We start from the raw sequence: 21,364 nt of genomic DNA on the forward strand, positions 1-21,364 counted from the left end.
ATATATATTTTTTTTTTTTTTTTTTTTAGGGGTTCTCCATGAGCGAAAAAGCTCTTCATGGAGGTTATCAAAGAAAGGGAAGGGACCCATGAGGCGTTCCCTTTCTTAGACTGGAAGATAAAATCTACCCCCGTTTGGGGGTCTCTTTTTCGCGTGGCCAGTCCAATCTGGCAACCGCACGAGTAACAACATCGAGCAATTCCTCCGTAGATTTTTTTATCGCGGACGGAAAGCTCGGAGGCGGGAAGAGAATCGCGATCCACCTCATGATCCGAAGAAGCGTCAGAACGCGCTTCGAGATCATGTGAAGGACCAGCTGGGTTTGGGGAGAGAGTGAGAGAAAGGGATCAACCCGTCTCTTGCTCCTCAGCCAAATCCATGCACGAGACCCACGAACGATCTTTTCGTGAGTGCTGACTCCCGGAAGCAAGCGAGGTGAGCACGACGCACTCTGCCTGTTACAGCAAATCGCAGTGCTCGCACCCGCCCTGCTGCAACGCGAGAGCAGCGTGCTCTTACCCCCAAACAACCCAGATAGCAAGAAGTCGGCGGTCCGCTGGCGGTGCGCCGGCGGCAGTAGAAGCGGCAGAATGGCGACATCGCAAACACGTTCGACGGCGGTCCGCCGGCGGCAGCCGCTTTTTAAAAGCGGCAGCCGCCTTCCTACCGCCTTCGATACGCGGACGGCCCGCTGGCCAGCCGCCGCTCCGCCGCCGTTATATCGAAGGCGGACCGGCGGAGGCAAACGCTTTTTTCGAGCGATCTGCCGCCGCTTATTGTATATATTTATATATATATATATATATTTATAGCATGCAGTTTATCAAGAATAATGATTGATCAAACCAGACAAATTTCCATTTGGCGTTTTAATTCCACATTTCAAAGTACAGTAACTGTCATTGAAACAAGATGTCATATCACTGAAATATAAATAACAGAAAAATACAAACATTATATATACACACACACAAAAGAACATGCAGGTTTCCAATTTCTTTTTTTTAAAAAACACTATTGTAACACTTACAATAATTGTTAATAATATAAAGAGGTCAGCTCTGGGATGAAAAGAATTACCAGTAAACATAAGCAATGAGGATATTTGGTACCAAAGAAAGTGCAGGATACCAAATAAATTGAGGTATAACATCATATTTACAAGTCATTTCTAACAATAGGTTAAGTGGTAATAATTTAGAGTAAAGCTCTGGAGTAGAATATACCATTATAACTGCAATGCTGACTTGTGGCACAAGGATTTACAAGCTATATTTAACAATAGAATAACAGTTAAACACTGTGATGGAATGAAAGTAGAATTTTTGGTACTAGTTAATGTGCAATATCAAGTATCAGAGGTATGAAATAGGATTTACAAACTATAATAGAATTGTTAAGCACTGACGGAATTAAATAAGCCAATACTAAAGTCACGGTAAGTAGAATATTTGATACCAGATAATGTGCAAATATCAAGTATTAGATGTATAATCTAGGATTTACAAGCTATATTTAAAAATAGAATAGTTAAGCACTGTAACAATGAAATAAGCAGCAAATTGTATATGAAATAATTGAGATCTTTGGTATCAAGGAATGTGCAGGTATAATATACATTTTGACATTCAACTTACACATGACAACAAGTGGGAATAAATATAATTAACAGCAGAAAATCTGGCTGTAGAGAACACAGCCAATCAGAATGTCTGGAGAGGTTGGGGTCTGCGTGCGTAGTGGGCTAAGAATCACCGGTTTTCCCGACCCCCAGAATGAGGCAGTGCAAATTGGCATATCTTCAGTGATTCCTTGTCGCCTGTATAAAAGGACAAACCATCCCATATTCATCCAAGGAGCTGCCCTCAAAGCAGGGTCACGAGAAAAAAAAAAGAAAAAAAAAAGAGCAATTTCCACAGTGAACAGTGTGGATTGGGTGAGTGTAGTCTGACACATTTAGCAGGCTTCTTTAGGGGTCTTGATGTTACTGACTGCAGGATAAAGAAAGGGTTCCAGTTGTCAGTGATGCTGGGGTGTCAGTAGTCAGCCTAGGTTCAAGGGGTCGGCTGTGGGTCCCTCTCAGCTGTGCGGCGCCTTTTTCCACCTTCATGTTCAGATGCTCCTTTCAGGTAACGCGTAACGTTAACCTGGATCGCCTCATCAGTGGCATCCTGTGTTGCCGGGTTCTTCCGGATGGCTCCTGTAGAAAATAAAGATGTCATTCCATTTGAATGGAATAAGGTCATACACATCTACTTAAATATAAAAAAAATATCCAACTTACTTTGAACAATGGTCTTCAGGAACATGTCTCTAAAACATGCTTTATCCCCTACAACAGTCCAGGTTGTATTGATGGAAAGGTGATTAGAGAAGATACTCTGAAGCATTCGCCACACGGTTGTCTTTAGGTCCCTCCCACATTTGATTGCCAAAAACCGAAGCTGAAAATACAAAAAAACATGTTACAAATTACATTTCTCTGAAGCTTCTCATAAATTTAAAATGTGACAGGCTGTGGATTCAGACTGTAGAATATGCAGTGTACGATCTTAATTTTACTTTTTAGATTACCCTATACCGTTATAAACGAAATCGGCACACTTACAAATCGTTGCTGGAGCTCTTTATCCTGCCTCAAACTGTTGTCAAGCAACGCCAAATGTTCCTGGGTGTCTAGGGGGGAGTAACAGATCCCCTGTCAGGGATAACTCTCCAACAGACACATTGGCACTGAAACGTTGCAGCATAGCATTTTGTCGTCCATGCTACGCACAACATCGCCAAACTCCCAAGACGTCGCAGCATTAGGGTCTGATCTGCACCTACAGGGGTTCCCAGAATAAAAGAATAAAGTAGTCAGTCCTGGACCTTCAAATACTAAACTATGACATTTATATCTAGGTCTACTACATGTACAGGTGGCCCCAGTGGGAATTAAACCAACAACCACAGGTGTTGTTTGCAAGTTGTACCCGATTGCCCAGTGCGAGCAAATGTCTTCAACATTGTCCCAACTTGCTTCACCTGCTCTATAAGTGAGCCGCTGTCATCTGGGAAGTAACAATATATTGATTAGCAATACACTAAATATAATAGTAATATAATATAACCACAATTATCATACCAGTAACTTTCCCTGTAATTTCTATCCACAGTATGTTATGCATGGCATACAAGTTCATAATGAAGAACCCTTATGATAACATCAATTTAATTTTTTTTCTTTGAAGCAGAATATTTGTTTGTAAAAGGGGAGGAAAAAGAAAATGAAATATTGGTATTAGGGTTGCAAAATTCTGGGAATTTTCAAAGTTGGAAACTTTCCATGGGAATTAATGGGAATTTAAGGGAATTAACAGGAATTTATGGGAATAAACGGGAATAAAGTGGGAATTTTAAAAGTTGAGGGTTGGCTCTTCATAGGGAACTTAAATATAGTTGAGGGAAGTATATTTTAGCATAATCTTGACTAAAACAAACGGATGCCATTCAAATACACTTGAATATCCATGCCATTCCTCAATCACATGCACATAGAACACTGCTTACTGCATGGCTATTGAGACCACACCCCCTACTGGCACTGTGCATGCCTCCATCACATGTACAGAAGACCAAAGCACAAGACTATTGAAGGCACACATTTGAGCCTGTGGACTAAACAAAGTGAAGTAAGTTTTGATGATATTATGGGGAAATATATTTATTAAATGTTTAAATTGCAAATATCACATACAAATGTATTCATCTAGTAGCAATGCTGATAAGTTAGATGCTAAATAAGCTAGCATAACTTTATTTACCACATAAGGCAGATGCTAGCTACCACATGTGGCTGTTTTTCTCTGCCTCCTGCAATATGTTTTCAAGATCATTCCAGTTGTTTGGCTAGCCTTACTATTTATGTATCTGTTCATGCCATTGCATTAGTATTCTTACTAGGGTTGGGCCGATGGACGATATCATCGTCCATCGTGATGGCTGACAGACATCACAATGTTTAGCCGACATCGCCATGCGCCGCCCCCCTTGGTTTCCATGGTGACGCAATGCCAAAAATTTCCATGATTCACCACAGCCAAAATAGCGCTGTTTGGGAACACGCACACAAAGGTTCGCAACAGGCTCACAAATGTAAGAGTGGAAAAACTGGTTGGCATTCGGGCAAACCTAAGGCTCTTTGAGCCTGACACAGAGCCATCCTCAACAAGGCTGGAAAGTGACACTGAAGAGGAAGAGTTGGAAGTTGAGGAAGTGGACGTGTTGTTGGATGTTGATGAGGCCCACGAAGAGCCCACTGACTGAGCAAAACTGCAGAGGATTGCTTGAAGGAAGATTTGCATGTTTAATGGGACGTTTTGGAGGGAGAAGGTTTTTTTTTTTTTCATTTAACATTTTGAATGGGACTTTGTGGGGATATTTGGATGGGGGTGCATTTTTGATTGAGTGGGGTTGGGGGATGAGTAATATTTAACCCAATATTCCTGTTTTTGTTCTTCCATGAAACAAGTGATTGTTCAGTAAAATAATTAAAACTTGTTCTGTTCTACTTACAAATAAATCTGTTGAAATATCTGTTGAAAACATTTTGCATGGATGTTTTCTTATGACTTCTGTTTATATTTATGCTTGGATGTAATACAATGATCGATTACATTACAATGAATTCCCAGTTAGTTCCCCTAAATTCCCATTAATTCCCATAATTCCCATTATTCCCATGTAAAGTTTCTAATATGGAATATTTCCAAAATTCCCCAGCTTAACTTCCCATGGAAATTTACCGGAAACTTTCCGGAAATTTACCGGAAATTACCCGCCCCTTTGCAACCCTAATTGGTATACAGATTTTGGTTGATATATCATACTGTACAGTGAAATGTGCTATTGTTATATCCCTACTCACCTGAAGGACGGATAGATCAGGCAAATCTCCAGTCAGGCCTTTGTAGAGTGTGTGCTCCTGCATATCCACAGGTATTTTAATTCAAACATGCAACATATTGTAATAAATCTACAATATTCAGCCTTTACCTTACACCCTCGGTTGATGCTCTACACTTTTATTATATTAAATACTTATTTATATAGCTTGCTCACTGTATAATCATGATAGCCTAATACTTATAACACAAGATTGCATCTTAAACGAATGACTGAGTTGAAAACTTGAATAAGAACGCATTTTACACAGAGGGACCAGCTAGGGAAACTTACCTGCCTACAATAACTGTTTTCATTTGATTTGAGTTACATTAATCATGAATAACCTTAGCCGAGTCCCCAGGAACATCGGGCTATTAAAGTAACAAGCCTATAACTGCGGTCTTATTAATTCTAGCTTCACCATACACTCAAACTGTGAGGTTTATCTGCTTTCCTCATGGACCTGTAACACAATGCCTTGACAGTGACTTCACCGGTGTCCTGATCTTTATTAGAAACTGAGAGGAGAGCAAGTTAATACAATTGATATTACAATTATCACAAAAATTAACAAACAGTCTGCTTTAAAACTAAGAAAAAACAAGCTTCTATACTAACGTTACATTAAAAATGAACACGTGGCGAACTAGCTTAGCCGCTATCTGCCGGCACACCACATTAGATTCAAATACTTACCCTTGTAGTTGTGCAGATAACTCGATATGTAGAGTTTAAAGCCCTTGTCCCTCTTGCTTGTCGGAGCAGGCATCGACAATGCGATGAACATCGCTGACGCGTATTTTCGGAAGATTCTGGAGACGTCGAGTAAAAACAGACATTTTGGGCGACGCGCAAGTAAACCGGAAACAGATTTGGCGACAGCGGAACTTCACTGTTCAGTCTTTGTCATGTGTTTTAGCAATACATTTTTAACATTTATAATGCGTTTAGATTTTTTGTATTACCTTTACAGGGACTTTAACACTTTCTTAAACATTTGTACAGGTCAAATTGCAAAACCTGTAAAAGGTAAAATAACAAAAAAAATCGAGGTTGGAAAAAATGTAGACATAAACGAAGTTTCTGCTTAACTGTGAAACCAGAGGATAATTTCGCTTTTTCATTGAGTTTATCCTTCACGTCAAAACAGGGATTTTCATGTTTATGATAGATATCACCATGGTTGCAAATTAATAAAAAATTATTAAAGTATAGGCTACCCGATATTTTGGCCATGTTGCAGATGTCTTTCACTGTTCACTGATAGTCAGGCATTGGTGAAAAGTCTAACTTCATCAATTTATTCTGCTAAATTGTTCATACCCTGTATTAAATATCTATTTTAAAACCTAATCAGAATCAGAAAGATATTTATTGCCAAGTAAGTTTTACAAAAAGGAATTATTTTTGGTTTATTGGTGCATGTCTCAATGTGCATCAATCAAATAAATGTAAACAATTTTCACCTGTGCATAAATAATTCAATATATTTTACATATATTACTGTATAATCGCTTCAGAGTTTCAAATTAATTATATGTCATTTCCTAAACCTTACCTTATCATGGAATCAAGAGTCAAGAATCTGTTATAAACCCTAATGGCTTTGGAGCAAAAAATAATAATAGCCAACATGGCTGGTCGATTTTGAGAGTCTAAGCTGTCCTCGTATTTCAAAGCGGCTTGCCGCCGTCGACCGCGGTCGATTGCCGCAAGGCAACCGCCAGAGAAAATGAAGCGGGCGGCCCGCCGTCTGAACGCACCTATAGCCGACAGCTTGGGGACGGCGGCAAAACGAAGCCGTCGCGGACATTTTTTGCTATCTGGGAAATGGGCGTGACGAATTCGGCGGCAAACGCTTCATCCCCGCCAGTGAGACGCACCTATAGCCGACAGCTTGGGGACGGCGGCAAAACGAAGCCGTGCGGACATTTTTTGCTATCTGGGAAACAGCAAAAACTGATGTGTGCCGTCTTCAGCTATAGAGCGAGAAGAAACAGACTTTTTGGGTTGGATTACAGGTGTTAAATTGGGGAAATATTTGATTAATTTTGGGGTAATAGTGGTCTCTGATGCGTTTATATTTTGGGCATTCTGTGAGGAAGTGCAGCTCGGTCTCCGTCACTCCCAGGATGCAGTGCGAGCAGAGCCTGTCCTCACGGGAGAGCCATGTCTGTCTGCGCCGGCCCGTCTCCACGGCCAGACTGTGCTCGCTGAGTCTGTACATCGTCAGGGTTTTCCTGAGTTTCACATCACTCACTGTGCTCAGGTAGTTCGCAACAGTGTACTCTCGATTTAGTGCCGAATAACATTCCAGTTTGTGTTGGTTTTGAATGGTGTTTGTCCAATGGGTGATGTACTTGTCTTGTTCTGTGTTGATAAACACACACACACACACACACACACACACACACACATGTTGTGTTTCCATGTTTTATGGGGACTTTCCATAGACATAATGGTTTTTATACTGTACAAACTTTATATTCTATCCCCTAAACCTAACCCTACCCCTAAACCTAACCCTCACAGAAAACTTTCTGCATTTTTACATTTTCAAAAAACATAATTTAGTGTGATTTATAAGCTGTTTTCCTCATGGGGACCGACAAAATGTCCCCACAAGGTCAAAAATTTCGGGTATTACTATCCTTATGGGGACATTTGGTCCCCACAAAGTGATAAATACACGCTCACACACACACACACACACACACACACACACACACACACACACACACACACACACACACACACACACACAGTAAAATACATGCTTGACCATCGCAAATAATTGTAGAATAAAATGGCTATATTTACACTTGATCAAAATATTCCACATGTTCAGTGGGGGCCTCGGTGGGCAACATGACATCTCTTGCAAAGTGCCCCTTTCTTCTATTCTATTCTAACTTTTCTATTTGCAAAAGTAATGTTTGTGAGTGTATTGTTTGTTTGTTTATTAGTTTATTTGACAGGGACAATGTACATTAATTAGCATTACTGCAAATGCACCAGAATTAGCCAAAAGGCTATTTTTCATCCGTTGTCCCTGGACAGATCGTAATATTGTCTACCTTAAAAAGAAAACAGCTTTAAAACATTACAAGGAAAATACAAAATATAAAAACTATAAAACAATATAACTCGTTAAATCCTTTAAATTAATACAGTGTACAAATTCACTATATTTTCAACATTAGGTTAAAATTAAATATAATAATGTTGAACACAGTTACCCAACAGGGACACAGATGACAGTACGATCAGGTAGAGGGAAATTGTAGCCTATATACTTATTAGTGTTGACATGACTGGTGTAATATGAACCAGTTTTTTAGTTGCTTTTTAAACAAAGTGTATGTAGTGAGTTCTCTAATATTCTGTGGAACAGAATTCCAATTCTGAAGGGAAAATGTAGAAGTATTTAGATGTGTTATTATTTGTTGGGAAATTAATTTCTCTGCAACTTTTGATACTGTAGGTAAGATGCTGATTGGTCTATAATTATCCACTAACAATGGATCTCCATTTTTAAAAACTGGTACAACCGCAGCGGACTTCCACACCCTAGGAAATACTGCCTCAATAAAGGAGAGATTAATAATTTTAGTTACCGGTGTTAACAATGTGGAACTGAGTTCTTTCAGCATGCACATATCTATACCAAATATGTCTCTAGTTCTGGAAGCTTTTAATGTTCTAATTGTCTGTAAGACTTCAGATTCTGTCACTGTCCTTAAATCGAAAATAGGCTCTGAATTATTTATCGGGCAAATTTTTTCATTATTAGATGAAAAACTTTGAGCAATAGTTGATACAGATTCAATAAAAAATTATTGAAAGCATCTGCAACTTTGTTTGTGTTATTTATAATTTGTCCATCTATCTTAATTTCTACAAGTTTTTTCTTTTTGTGTCCTGTCCTACAAGTTTCTTCAATTGGTTCCAAATTATTTTAGAATCCCTTTTGCGTTTTCTATTATTGTCAAAAAAAAATCTGCTTTGGCCTTATGTATAGCCTTAACCGTCTTATTTCTCAATGTTGTAAACAGATTTTTAGCACTAATTGACTTAGTTTTAATTGCTGTTTTTAACGCAAAATCCCTCTCTTTCATTAGTTTGAGTATATCTGAGTTCATCCAAGGAAGTATATTTTTATTGTGTTTGTGTTTAATTGTACTGCTAAAATCTTTAATTGTTCTCTCAATTATCGCCACGAAAGATGCACAATCCACTTCACAATTCGTTCCCGACAGTATGCGATCCCAATCTATCTGCTGGACAGCATTTATAAATCCTTCCTGGCAATTTTTGGGATTCCAACATACTCCCGTTCTCTGGCAGAATAAACAAATCTCTTTTTAGAGAGCTTTCTGCCACAAGGATCAAATTGTGATGAGAAAGACCAGCCAACATATTATATGATTTAGTTATTCTCTCGGGTCGGTTGGAAAATACTAGATCAATCTGAGTGCTGCTAGATGTAGTAATTCTCGTTGGCCCTTTGATCATTTGAACTAGATCAAATTTGTCAGTTATGTTTTTTAGTTTTCTTCTACATAATTTATCCTCCCAATTTATGTTTATATCCCCAAAAATAATGATCTCTTTATTTAGATTAGATTCTTTCAATAATTTTTCAAACTTTTCATAAAAACTGGCATCTGAAGATGGGGGCGATATATCGCAACAATTGTAAGAAACATCTGTTGTGATAGTGTGATGTTTAAACCCACACATTCTAGTTCATGATCATTCTGCCATTGAATTTCCTGACACTGAATGTTTTTTTTATATATATCATGACACCACCACCCTTTGCTCCTTCTCTGTCTCTCCTGAACATATTATATCCAGGGATGTTAAGTGCTGCAGATGGAGCATTCTTATTGAGCCAGGTCTCAGATAGACATAAAAATCCAAATTTGAATTAAGTAACAGATGATTAACTTGTTCTGTTTTTGACATGATGCTTCTGATATTTAAGTGCCCACCCAACAGACCTTTGGGTTTTGCTTTAAGGTCCCAAACTATTTTTGAGTGGTTAACAGTTTCAAAGAACGCCCATTTCCGGTGATACCCCTGGATTAAGGCGCTTTCTGTTTGCTGACGTTACCATGGTGACCGAGCGGCCATGCCGAAAAGTTTGTTGTTGTTGTGTATCTGGATCTTGTCTCCCGCTCCCATACGAAGCGAAAACTGCACCACGCTGCAGACCCACGGACTCGCCTCTACAGCCTCTGTCCAACACACCGCCACACATCCTCAGACCCGGACTTTCTCCGTGCAGTGCCCCAATAGGCTGCCCCGGTACCACGCCATCCACACCATCGCTTCCTCGGACAGACAAGTCGTCCACAGTTGAACACACAAAATTACCTGAAAGTACCTGCAAGGTAGGAGTGTCGCGTTTGTCATCTGCTCGTAGATTAGCCTCTCCCGGCGACTTAAAGTGGTGCGGGCCTGGGCACGGGTGGATATCTCCAGATAACATTAAACATATAGCAATAATTAATCCAGTTGTCAGCGGCGATTTAGACGGTGGTATTGATTTAGTTTTCTTGGTAAATTTATTATAAATTGATGGATAGATTAAGGCCATGGCCAATGTATAGGTTCCATAGCCGATGCTTGCGTTTGCCGATTCCTTGATTGTTTGTTTGTAACCCAGGACTTCATATATCAACGGTTTGTCATTTAGATGAGGCAGAGGAAATATAATACCAACCATCTGAGTTGAATTAGCATGAATAGGCATTAAGATCTTCACAAGTAAACAATAGACTAGGAGCGCTAAAACAGCCCCTCTCCCACCTGCCGCCATCCTGAGTCCCTCCTTGAAGGCACTCTGTACCACAGACAGTCAGTAACATTTATATGTACGGTCAGTAACATTTATATTTCCTATTAACACTAAAGCTGAAGATATAAATAACCATCTTCAGACTAATGTTGTTGTGAAACATCTTAAGTGCCTAAAACTTTTGCACAGTACTGTATAAACATATATTATATATTATAATGTTATTATTGTTTTTTGTATTTTGTAATATTTGACCTAGTTTTCAATGCCTCACTTTTTAAAGTTTAATCCGTAATTAAAATATAGTTTGTGACCGCACTCTCACCCACCCCCCAAACGATGGTCCAACAGCATTCACCGCCGGTGGTTGACACTTTACCATTGCGGTAGTGAAAAATTGCCACCGCAAAAGTCCTCCAGTATTATTGTATATTAATACAATAATTGGTACAACTCTGATTGCCGTCAGGATGACGGTGCTCGTAACTTCTGATCTACGATCCGTTTTCCATCCACAAGTCCAAACCTTAATTACTAGTGAGAAGGGAAAAGCTGACTCCAGATCAGTGGCTGCAGACAAATGAATCTTTAAATCTCAAGTCTGGATTATTCTCAACACAGCCACTGTTCATGAGGGTTCGTTCACACAAAGTGACATCATCGCATCGCTCATGAGCAACTCCTTTGCACCCTCAATACGCAGACGCAGACGCTGGCCGTTTACGTCACAATGGAAGTATAACGTGGGCTAGGGTGTCATTTGGGACAGGGCCTATAAATGCCCCGAGCGTCGAGAGCTACACGCACAAGACGTGCTGCAGTACCAGGTGAAAGTATTAACAAGTGTGCATGGAGAATGTCTTCATTGCTGAAATAATTCTAAACATGTTATTGTATTTATACTTAGCCTGTATTGAACCTGGAATATTCCTTTAATGGAACATGTCATTTCTGGTTGTGGTGTCTCTGTAGCATGTTTTATGTGTCTTTACATTGTGATATAAGCTACATATCGAGAGATTTCTCCTCCCTTCAGATATGAATGAGTGTGTGGATGTTGTTTATGTGTTGTAAACAGAGGAATCAGTGTGCTGTCATGTTTAACAGCAGATCACATGAACATCCACCTCAACAGATCTAAAGGAGAAGAGTGCTGTCTCGGGATACAGGGTGAGCAACTGCACAGAAACCATTGCACATTATTCATCTGAACAGCAGTTTGATGTTTTACATGATCATGAATTCAACTACAGTCATTCATGGAAACAGAGAGACAGAGTGTTAGAAAGATGTGATGGAGTTCAACATCAGTGACTGACACATTCAGTCTTATATCGCTGTAGTTATGCTCATGCAACTGTACAATCAATGAAATATAATACATACAATGCATGCATTCATGGCAATATTTCAGAATGATCCAGTGTCCTGTAGATTCACTGACCTGTGGAATGAACATGTCAAACTGGCTGGTGATCAGATGGATCGGGAGCTCTTTGGGATCTATATCTGTTTCTCATCCACGTCTATCATATCACTTCTGAAGACATGGATACAAACACTGGAGTCATATGGATTACTTTTATGTTTACTTTATGTAATTTTTGAGTGACAAAGGTCTGGTCACCATTCACTTGCATTGTATAGAGCTACAGATCTGAAATATTCTTCAACAAATCTTCATTTGTGTTCTCCAGAAGAAAGAAAGTCACACACATCTGGAATGACATGAGGGCGAGTGAATGATGAGACTTTTCATTTCATCAAATAACTATCCCTTTAAGGTCACACAGAGGTCATTGTAACAAGTATTTAAAGGTGCAGTCAGTAACTTTTAGCAGCTTGAATGCATCATTTAAAATCACTAGTTTTCAGTTTCAGATGACATTGTAGAAATGTATTATTCACAGTCAGACATGATTACTTTAATCAATGAAAGTGTCCAATAACAGGACGTTACTGAGATTACACGAGTAGTATTCGGCTGGTCATGTGACTCTAACATGTGTGGACCCTCTCCATGTAGAATAAAACTGCTTTTATAAGAGTACTGATATGACTGAAGTCTTCAAGTTGCTCATTTCCATACAACAAAACCATCAAAAGGAGTCCATATTTCTGTCTGTTCCTCACAAAAGCTGACTTCATTAGACTTGGAATATAGCACAGGATTTGAATGGATGTGGGGACGTGGACGTGTGTCTGTCTGAGGGAGAAGGAGAGCGGTAAGGCTCGTCACCTGGGTTGTAATTATCTCTAACACCTGTCTCTTGATATAATGATGGCGGTGGGAGACTTAAAGGCCACCAGCTCACCACAGAAGGAGCGAGTCAGAGTAACTAAGCACAAACCTTCTAAAAGCATGGAGGGAGGTGGCCCCTGTGGCTCTAGCGACCTAGAGGGTGGAGCTCGGGCCAGAGGTGACGCTCAAACCAAATTCATTCACCCCAGTCCCTTGTGGAGACCACCTCGCACCATCGCAGCTCACAGACATAGTCAAGTTGCAAACGGAATTTGCGGACGTGTTCTCGCCACTTCCCGATCGCGCTAACCTCATAGAACACCATACCGAGACCTCCTCAGGGGTGGTTATTCATAGCCGGCCCTATCGTCTTCATGAACACAAACAAAAGGTTGTTAAGGAAGAATTAGAGACTATGCTTGATATGGGCGTAATAGAAGAGTCGCACAGCGATTGGGCCAGCCCGGAGGTTCTAAGTGCATAAGAGTGACGGGTCGGTCCGGTTCTGTGTAGACGAAAGTGAATCCGGTGTCCAAATTTGACGCGTACCCAATGCTTTGGATTGACGAATCACACGATCTTCAACTTTGACAACTTTGATGATGATTTTATTGCACTTTTTCCATTTTGGAGCTGATAGTTGTGATCAATATTAATTGACATTTAGTGTAAGTTACTCAAAATATAGAGAAACAATCAATCTCAATATTAGGCTAAACAGAGCGTCATTATCACAACGATAGAACGGACATCAAGCCAGCAGCTTCATTAATGCAAGAGATGGATGTGGAGGATGTAGTTAAATCATACTTCAGCACAGTTATTATTATCCGGACACTGCAGAGGTTATGTAGGAAATGGAAGAACCAGACAGATTCACACAGTCCCACTCGTGTTGGGTTTTCCTCTCTTCTCAATACTGTAACTGTTCAGCTCTGTTGTGTAGACAAGTGTCCTCCTGGTCAGTGATGTTGTGTGTAAAAACTCACTTTCCTTTCCATTCATTCTCAAAATATTATTACTCTCATAATGACTGAACACGGGCCTATTGGATTGTTTTTATTAATACTGCTTATTTCAATGCAAGGCTTATATTTAGTATATTTAGTCATAAAAAACTGAAATCTGTCACAAATAGATTTTATTATTTTGGAACTGTTCATAATTATTTTCCAAAATATGCTGAAGACACTAAATGTGTCAATATAGAGGGACGATTTACACTGTACGGGAATATTGATGAAAAATACACAATATTGACATGTTTCTGACCCACAACTTTCATACAGGGGCGGATCTACTGGGGTGGCATAGGGTGGCATAGGGTCCTCCATTGTGAGACCGTTCTCCACTGTATTGTTTGTGTGTATGTACAGTGTGTGTATGTACAGTCTTTTTCTCTCCCTCTCTCTCTCTATTTTATTAGATTTTTTCTCCCCTTTTTCACCCAATTTGGAATGTCCAATTCTCAATGTGCTTTTAAGTCCTCGTGGTCACGTAGTGACTCGCCTCAATCCGGTTGGTGGAGGATGAATCCCAGCTGCCTCCGCGTCTGAGACCGCCAACCTGCACATCTTACATGTGACTTGAGTGTGTTGCCACAGAGACATAGCACATGTGGAGGCTTCACACTATTCATGAGTTTTACAGCACCGCCCCACAATACAATATTCTGTACAGTTTATTTTTATTTAGACCAAACATTGTGTTAATATTCACTTTCAAACGACTTATTCCAGCTGTTACAAAGATGACTTTATTAGCAGAATAACATGAGATATTCATACATTTTCCATCCATATTTACACTTCACAGAATAAGAATATGTGCTGGTGACGTTTAGTCCAGATTGACGTTTCTACTGTAAATGTGAAGTTTAGGAACATTTAGAATTTGGAGATGTGTTTAATAGACAATGTCTTGATACTCTGTTGATAAATATTGTGTTCATTATTTTTTATTATACAATAATAAAAAGTATAATAAAACTTATTTCATGTTGTAAAATGGTTACTATGTGGTTCCTGTGGAAATGCAGTTGTATCACACATTCATGGACATTTTAATATGAAAGTTACTGCAGTAAATGAACTAGTGCTTGATGCAATGAAGCTGGGTACCTTAATCCAGAAGAACTACGCATGGGTGCTTGCTTTGGTGTTGCCACCCCTCATAGTCTGCATGCCACCCCCTTGCCACCCTATAACAAATGCTGTCATATCACTTCTGAAGACATGGATTAACCACTAGAGTCTTTTCTGCTGCCTTTATATGCTTTTTAAGCTTCAAAGTCTTCTGGTCATCGTTCACTTACAGAGAGAGAATTTTTATTTGGGGGTAAAAGAACTCTTTAGCTAATGGCTTCATTTATAATGAAGCTACAGTCCATCACTGCTGAAGTTATATGGGAAAGAGCTGTGTGAAGATTCTTCAAAATGTCACCTTGTGTGTTCCATACGTGTTTGCAACAACATGAGGATGAGTAAGTTTGAGTAAATTGATCCTGCTCTTGTCAGTACCAGAATATTCCTGTAGGTGTCTCTCCAAGTCCACAATTGCTTGTTCAGTTGCCTGACAAATCTAAGAAAGAAAAGACAAATGAAAACATAAGAATGAAAGCATCATCAACAGGCAATAGTGTTCATTTATCTGTCTTTAAAAGCACGACAAACCTTCTGACGTAACACATCTGACATTTGTCCACTGAACTCTTTTACAAACGGCTGGAAGAAAAAGCTGCAGAGAAACACATTTAGAGCAGGTGTAAAGAACTGTAGATCTTATTATCAACACTTGAATTATCATCATCACTTCACTCATAACTGCAGGATATGGATTAACCCCAGATCAAACCATTTCAGATCATATGGAAGATTTACAGCTCACTAATCTATTGATTATAACCGTGAAAATTGGCATCTTCTTACCTCCATGTTTACACACTGAACACAGGCTTACTGTATATTGAAGTGTGTGTGTGTGTGTGTGTGTGTGTGTGTGTGTGTGTGTGTGTATCTGATCTGGTAATCTGATTACTTTTGCATTACTTCTGGATTACCTCTGACCTAACTCTTGTTGATTTGTTGTAGTTGTTATATTGCACATTTATGCTTATTATATTCATGTTTAATAAAGTACATATTATCCCCATCATTAGTGAGTCCTCGTTTTCTGTTTTCAGTTTACTGTGTTATTGTGAATAGACATTCTATTGTAGTAATACGGTTCACTTGCATTATCAACTGAGTTTTAGTTCATATTTTCTATTAAGTTGCTCTAAAACTTGATAACACAGATTATTAGTGACAGTGACTGTTTACACACAGATGTAACCCAAATAGTTTATTGGCAATATAGAAATATATGACAAACTGCGTTTGTGTCAGGGGGTGTGTCTGTACGACCAAGGTTTGGTTCCATGCTTGGGGGGAGGAGGTGTTTAAAGCTTTAGTTTGATCTGGAAAGGTGCAGTCGGGACAAGATCAAACATGATCCATTAGATTAGCAACATACACCCGAAAAAATACATTTATAAAAAATAAAATTCAATAAACACATTTTATGAACTGAGTTGAAAGCATACTGATAAACAGCTGCAAATACCTAAATAATCAATAATGTGATGGGCCGGCAACTGGACCACAAAATCCATGGCCAGCTTTTAGTCCCAGTCTGCCCCTGCATTCACACATCTGCCCGGGGCGGACTGTCCAAAGGACTTTTCCCAGTGAGACAGCCATGAAACGGGGCCGAATGGAGCTGAACGGGTGGTGATGAGCTTAAACGGGCGCTGCGATATGCAGAAAAAGACAGCAACAACCCAACACAATAGTCAAGTCAAGTCAAGTCAAGTGGTTTTTATTGTCGTTTCAACCATATACAGTTAAAGTACACAGTGAAACGAGACAACGTTCCTCCAGGACCATGTGCTACATAAAACAACATAGGACAAACACAGGACCACATGAGACTACACACAATAAATAACATTTCTACATAAAGTGCACGTGCCAATTGTACGGGACAGTACAATAATTACTAAAAGGAACAGGACAATAGACAGTGAGAGACAGTGCAGCGCTGACCAGTACACATTTGTAATGAATAGTGCAAAAAAATGACCCTTTCTAAAAATGCCAAATGTAAACATAACATACTATGAGATAGTGTTCTATGCACATAGCAGTTATTGAGGTAGCAGCCAGATAAAGTGAGTTAAAGTGCAACTCTGGACATGTGCAAAAGTTGGATGGTGTACAGGTGTGTGTGTGTGTGTGTGTGTGTGTGTGTGTGTGTGTGTGTGTGTGTGTAGTGTGTGTCAGTCCAGTCTCTGAGTATTGAGGAATCTGATGGCTTGAGGGAAGAAGCTGTTACACAATCTGGCCATGAGGGCCCGAATGCTTGCAGAACTGCACCTTCCTACCTGGTCGTTGAGAGGAGGGGTGGTCTTCCTCGTCACCACGTCGTTCTGTACATCAAGCCGAGCATAGAAGTCATTCAGTGCATCTGGAAGGGAGGCATCTTTGTCACAGGCAATTGATGTTGTTCTGTAGTAGGTGATGTCCTGGATGCCCTGCCACATGCGCCGCGTGTCACCGCTGTCCTGGAAGTGACTGTGGATTCTCTGGGCGCGCCGCGTGTCACCGCTGTCCTGGAAGTGACTGTGGATTCTCTGGGCGTGTGCGCGCTTTGCCTCTCTGATGGCCCGGGACAGTTTGGCCCTCGCTGTTCTTAGGGCTGCCTTGTCGCCTGCTCTGAAGGTGGAGTCTCGGGTCCTCAGCAGCGCACGCACCTCCGCAGTGATCCGCGGCTTCTGGTTGGAGAATGTGGTGATGGTCTTGGAGAAAGTGACATCATCAATGCACTTGCTGATGTAGCTGGTCACTGATGCGGTGTATTCCTCCAAGTTGGTGGAGTCGCCATATGTTGCAGCGTCCCTGAACATGTGCCAGTCAGTATACTCAAAACAGTCCTGAAGAGCAGAGATGGTCTGTATGCTGGGATTAACATTACAGAGATGTGGTCTGAGTAGCCGAGGTGGGGGCGGGGCTCTGCCCGGTACGCGCCTGGGATGTTTGTTTAAACAAGATCACCCCTCTCGTTGCAAAGTCCACACACTGATGAATTTAGGGAGCACTGTCTTGAGATTCGTTTGGTTGAAATCTCTGGCGACCATAAACAGTCCGTCAGGGTGAGCGTTCTGCAGTTTGCTCATAGCCCCATACAGTTCACAGAGCGTTTCATTAGTGTTAGCGCTGGGGGAATGTAAACTGAATGAATTCTGGTGGTAAATATAAAGGTCTGCATCTAACAGTCACAAGCTCCAACAGCGATGAACAGTAACTAGAGACTGGCATAGAGTTCTTGCTCCATTCTGTGTTGATATAAACACACAAGCCGCCACCGCGAGTCTTACCGCACAGAGCTGCATTTCTGTCGGCACGAAACGAGGCCCTGTGTTGAGTGTTGCATATGATTTCTTATGTACTGACTTTGAAAGGGCGAAGACTATAGTGCCGATCCCGATGTCCAGTTCACGGCGAAACTCTGGGAGTTCAGTAGTCTTCAGTGCGTTTACAATCCAGACAGACATCAGCTGAGACACTAGAAGACAAACACACATACAGCACATGTTTAACATCACGTGTAAGCATATGTAAGACAGCAAAACCTGAAATCAGATACAGTTTTTATAAAAACTTCTGCAAACTATAGTCAATTCTTTCAAAACAAGAAGCACACAGTGAAGTTTGCAGAATATTGAAGCACTGTATTAGTTGTTGATGATGCTTTTAACAGTTAAATACTGTATTCAGAATTGTATTGTCAAATCAAAACACCACCAACTGCTGTAAAATAATAATAATCATAACAATATGGCACTGCATTAAGATAACAGTGGGAACTTTGACATATTTACAGTGATATTCCCCCAGCTGGTGCAGGTGTGTTATTGAACACAATTTGTAGCGCTGTGTTAGAGAAATGTTAAAGATTAACACTAAAGTTGGATCATTAATTTACAGTTCTGTACATGAAAATAAAGGAATAATAGGGATGTTAATTGGGGAGCTTCAGTTAATGTTCACATCAACCATCAGAATGGAGAAAAATGTGATCTCAGTGATTTGGACCGTGGCATGAGTTTGGTTTGAGTATTTCTGGGATTTTCACACTCAACAGTCTCTAGAATTTACTCAGAATGGTGCCAAAAACACAAAACACATCCAGTGAGCATCGGTTCTGTAGATGGAAATATCTTTTTGATGAGAGGTCAACAGAGAATGGTCAGACTGGTTCAAACTGATAAAGTCTACAGTAACTCAGATAACCACTCTGTACAATTGTGATGAGAAGAATATCATCTCTGAATGCTGTTCTGTGATGCGGGTTGGTGCTGATTTGGTGGCACGAGGGGGACCGACACGATATTAGACAGGTGATATTAATGTTGCGGCTGATCGGTGTGTATATATATTGTATACGTGTGTGCTTATTTAGTTGTTTTTAAATGATATTTATTTAAAGTTACAGTGGTTGGTGTGAATTAGTTTAAAGCTCAAGTTCTTTGAAAACACACATGGACTGATAGTTCAGGGGCTGTTCACTCGACTCTCATATCAACTCCAAATACTGCCAGAACCGTGACAACAGTCATGAGTGTCTGTGTATTCAAATGAGGTTTCTTAATTGGGTATGCGACGCACATTATCCAGCAATATGTCCATGTTAACTTCAGTACCTCAGGTTCACATCAAATCTGAACTGAAACGCTGCTCCCATATATTATGCCACATTATAAAATCGTCAGTAACTGAATGAACAACAAACTGCCAGAATTAATAAAACCCTGCTGAGTTTTTTTTTGTTATTTCTGCGGACATGCTCAGTAGGCTTAAGTCTAAATAGTGACAGAAAAATAGCCAAAATCACCAATTGTTGTCCATTGACTGGGATACCCCAGTACACTTGAGCACAAATGCGGATGCAGGGGACAGTAGTTCGATGTTTCAAATTTGATGTGTTCTAGTGATTCATTTGGACAGTTCATATGAATTAAGAAGTTAAAAAAACAAACATTTATATGCCCCTTAAAGACGATTGCACCTTCATTCTTTTTGTAATAAATGATTTAGGTATTTGCAGCTGTTTATCAGTAAGCTTTACACTCAGTTCATAAAATTGTGTTTAGTAACTTTTATTTTTTATAAATGTATTTTTTCGGCTGTATGTTGCTAATCTAATGGATCATGTTTGATTATAGTAAACCTTCATATTCATTAGAAGTATTATTAGTAGTAAAAGAGGCAGAAAATGTTCCAAATGCAGAATCAAACCCCCAGGTTTGCAAACATTTGATCAAGATTTGGGGCAACATTGGTTAATAGCAAATATGAACTACTAATAAAATACAGACAGATGGTAATAAATACTACAGATAATGAATAGCAGAGCTCATAACATCCTGAATAGCATTTCTGGTTATTACATGTAGTGTAACACTCAAATGCATTGAGACAAATATTATACAAATAATGTGTCACAATAATTCATTTGATAATTATTTTCCCATAAAGAATCATTCTGTTCACTCTTTCTTCAGTTTTATTGCCAGGAGAATATAACATCATTTGACACAATGTTTAACATATAAATGAATGAATTCACATTTCATAATTCAGTTTAAAAACAGAAAATATGGTGGAGTCTATCGGCACATTAAAAGAAGGTTCAGAGAATTGTTTGATTGTGATCTAATGATGCGCGCTCATAACATCTGTGCATATGTATAAAAATACTCACAAATGATAATTATCTCTTATGAAATATGAATGAATAACTGCACACAAAAACTCTGTGATCTGTGTGTGTCCTCATGAACGCTGAATTCTGCAGAAAGTCAATTGCAATAAATCAGCCAGTAAATGAATGTTGTGTTGTTTTTATGTTTGTTGTTGTTGTTCTACTCTTTTATGGCGCTTGACTTTCATTACATTGGGAGAAAGAGCTTTGTAGCATTCAGCTCTACGGGTATAGTGTCCCTCAGCGGTGAAGATCTGCTAATGACACATTCACGCTGTGATCGCGTCTGCAGAAAGTGTATATGAGGATCATCCTCTACATTAGTTTGACGCAAAATGATGACGTGTGATAAAAAGTCCATCATATATCAACAAGTAGCTGAGAAAGTTCCTGTGTCATTGACCGCAAAGTAAATAACTATAAGAAGAATAACACAGAATATAGTGGTGTGGGATTATTCTCTGTCACACAAGCACAGGATGTACAGTCCAATCATTTATTAACAACTGCGTTTATAGTAATAAAGTAATTATATTATTCAATTCTTGCTATGTTTTATATGTGCAGAAACTAGCGGGGCTCGA

General features: G+C 39.6%; 1 long non-coding RNA gene across 1 annotated transcript; it reads right to left on the reverse strand.

Annotated features, from left to right (window-relative positions):
• Positions 1-2,015: 2,015 nt before the first annotated feature.
• LOC127636154 (uncharacterized) lies at positions 2,016-5,030 on the reverse strand. The gene is made up of 5 exons (XR_007969555.1): positions 4,910-5,030; positions 2,976-3,053; positions 2,609-2,825; positions 2,285-2,444; positions 2,016-2,200 (listed from the first exon to the last, which is right to left on the reverse strand). It is a non-coding gene; the product is annotated as an uncharacterized LOC127636154 (long non-coding RNA).
• Between the last annotated feature and the right edge of the window lie 16,334 nt (positions 5,031-21,364).

Source organism: Xyrauchen texanus, chromosome 43, assembly GCF_025860055.1.
Source record: "Xyrauchen texanus isolate HMW12.3.18 chromosome 43, RBS_HiC_50CHRs, whole genome shotgun sequence".
NCBI lineage: Eukaryota > Metazoa > Chordata > Actinopteri > Cypriniformes > Catostomidae > Xyrauchen > Xyrauchen texanus.